Genomic DNA, 3,248 nt, shown 5'->3' on the forward strand with positions numbered 1-3,248 from the left:
AGAATATAAACAAAAATTCATGATTCCAGATTCCACATCATAGTTAACATTTAAGAACTTCAAGTTTTGATGTAATACCAAGAAAAATAGTCACAATTATATTAAAAAGCTATTAAAGTACCTCTCCTGGCTGTGTGTAGTGGCTCACACCCGTAATCCCAGCACTTTGGGAGGCCGAGGTGCGTGGAACACTTGAGGCCAGAAGTTCAAGACTCTGTTGCTCAGGCTAGAGTGTGATGTCAGCATAGCTCACTGCAGTCCTGAACTCCTGGGCTCAAGTGATTCTCCTGCTTCAGTATTCAACAAGCTAGGACTACAGGCATGTACTACCATGCCCAGCTAATTAAAAAAAATTTTTTTTACAGATGAGGTCTTGCCTCCTTGTCCAGGATGGCCCTCCACTTTTTAAACTAATTATCTGTATGAGGCTGATTTTCTTCCTATAGTTCAAGGAAAAGAACACATCACAAAAAACAATGCCCACTAACATCCCTCAGGGGACCTCAGAATTTCGCTATCTTCTATTAAGCCAGATATTAGAGGTTTGCGAAAATATAAAGCAATGTCACGCTTCTCAATAATTCTTTTGTTTTGGAAATTATAGTTATTTTATACAAATATGCTTTTTATGTTAAAAAGGAGTAAGTTTATTATTGTTGTTTAAAACAAATCTATAAATATTTTTAAATTTTGTGTTTTCATTTAAAATACAATCTTATTTATTTATTTAGAGACAGAGTCCTGCTCTGTCCCAGGCTGGAGTGCAGTCAATCTTGACTCACCGCAACCTCTGCCTCCCAGGTACGAGCCATTCTCCTTCCTCAGCCTCTCGAGTAGCTGGGATTACAGGCATGCGTCACAATGCCAGGCTAATTTTTGTATTTTTAGTAGAGATGGGGTTTCACCAGGTTGGACAGGCTGGTCTTGAACTCCTGATCTCAGGTGATCTGCCAACCTCAGCCTCCCCAAAGTGCTGGGATTACATACGTGAGCCACCATGCCCAGCTCAAAGACAGTCAATTTTTTTAAAACCATTTACAAATATGTTTAATAGCAGCATTTCTTTACATTAAAGAAAAACAAAGTTCAAATACCCAACAATGATTAACACTTGGTACATAAATAGACAAAAGCTATGGAGAACACTGGATTTAAATAAGGCGTTATGGGTATGATTAACCATAATTTATTTTATGAATAAATAGGAAAGAAGTCCCTGGCAGAAAAGTATAGTGGAGGTTTATTTTCCAATATTCTTCCATTTGGACTGAACCCCTGCCAACTGAGCAGACATCCCAAAATTATACCAAAAAGACTGCTTTCCCCGCCAGCAATTACAATTACCACTAGGCCCAATGGCTCAGAGGGAAGAGTGGCCTGTGGTTCTTCAATCTTTATCCTAACCTGGTTCTAGCTTCAGGAGCCCAACCAATATCTTTGGTCACCCGAGACTTTTTATTTTTTAATTTTTATGAGATGGGCTGTTGCTATGCTACCCAGGCTGATTTTGAACTCCTGGGCTCAAGCAGTTCTCCCCCCTCCCAGAATGTTGGGTTTATAGGCATGAGCCACCACACCGAGCCACCTGAGACTTTTTAAACAGCATCAGCACTTCGAGCTGGCTTGAACTTTAAATGCTGCTACCCACTAGAGAGGAAGCTCTCACCAGATTCTAAATCTGTTATTTAAATTACTTTTCAATTGAAAAACAAAACAGACAGAAGAAACTTATTAAAATAAGGCCACTTAGGAAAGTTCTTAACTTTTCCATTCAGCTTTTGGCTGATACATGAAACCACGAATAATAAATACAGTTTCCCCAGGTGCAAGGCTAAACCAGCAGCTTCTGGGGCTTGGTCTGCAGTTCTCAGAAAGACACATTGCCTAAAAAGTCAGGCTAGTGCCCTAGTTCCAGTGGCCTCTGCAAATGAGGCCTTGCCAGTCGTCAGTGGACAGACATATAGAATCCAGCACCAGGCCTTGGGCCTTCCTGCTTCCCAGTTTCACAGGTAGGACGCACGTGAGGGGAGCAGCCTGCACTTCTGTAGGAGGATGGCTCTGGTACTTTCCCGGGCACAGCCTGGATGGATGATGCCAAACTTTCCAGGCACGAACAAATCAACCGCAGTTGACCCCAGGCGACACGCAGGGCTCTGGCTACCCCCAATTTGTCTCCCATCAATGACCGAGGACAATTGGGGCCAGAGATCCTGGAACTCCTCAACACAGAGAACTGGCCTGTGAGCTGAGGCTGGCGCTAGTGAGAGCAAGAGGACCCTCAAACATCCGAGCCAAGTCGTGCATAAGGGCATGATCAGGAATCCGGATGCCTGCAAGAGGCGTAAAAGGGTTTTTAGTTCTCCGAGTGTCCGTCCCATCACCAGGGTCACTGGTCCTGGCAGCAGGTGTTTAAGGGCCCCTCGGGCTCACATCTGTAGACGTTGGCCACGCGGCCCAGGCACACGGCCAGGGGCTGGGCCTCGCTGCGGCCCTTGAGGCGGTATCCAGTGCGCAGGGCGGCCGAGCAGCTCGCCGCGCAGGCCGGGCCCTACGGCGTACCGGCGGGGACGGCCACCAGCGCGCCGGCGCGCAGCTCGGCCACAGCGGCCGCCGCGCCTCGGTCCAGCCTGCGCGCTCCGGGCTTGCGGCCTGCACGGCCCCGCTCCCTGGGAGCCTCAACAGCCGAGCCGGGAGCCGCCGGAGCAGGGCCGGGCGAGCAGAGGGGGCGGCCGCTCCGGAAGCCAGCGGGCCCCTCGCTCAACCCCAAGCTGGCAGCCACCGCGGCCCTCATCCCCCTGCACCAACGTGCCGGAGACATCCACCCAGGCCGGCTTCAGGGAGGAAGAGACGAAAGACAACCAATTTTAATGGAGAGAACTCACATAAACAAAAACCCCTTGGTGCCGTCAGTAGAGTGTGAAGGGATCTTCAAAGCATGAGATGGGCTATTGTAGTGCATTAATAACAACAGCGGCCAGCATTACCAGACACCTGTTTACCCTCTTAATCCTCATCAAAGCCCTATGAAGTAGGAAGTACTATAATCCTCATTGCCCAGATGGAGAAACTGAGGCACAGAGCGGTGAATGACTCCCAGATGTCATGCTGCTAGCATGTGGAGACCCTGCAACTCCGGCCCAGGAGCCTGACTCCAGAGTTCGCATTTCTAACTTGTTCAAAACGCTGCTTCATCTCTAGGAGCCAATTACGAGGCTGCTGATCTGTTTTCTGCAGGGTAACTGTCTGGC

General features: G+C 48.1%; 1 pseudogene across 1 annotated transcript; it reads right to left on the minus strand.

The window, feature by feature from the left end:
• Positions 1–1,666: 1,666 nt before the first annotated feature.
• On the minus strand, positions 1,667–2,818 carry LOC116562173 (annotated as a pseudogene). Its single transcript, XR_004273818.1, has one exon. The product of XR_004273818.1 is annotated as a yrdC domain-containing protein, mitochondrial pseudogene (transcript).
• Between the last annotated feature and the right edge of the window lie 430 nt (positions 2,819–3,248).

Source organism: Sapajus apella, unplaced genomic scaffold (assembly GCF_009761245.1).
Source record: "Sapajus apella isolate SASKATOON/1434 unplaced genomic scaffold, GSC_monkey_1.0 scaffold32, whole genome shotgun sequence".
NCBI lineage: Eukaryota > Metazoa > Chordata > Mammalia > Primates > Cebidae > Sapajus > Sapajus apella.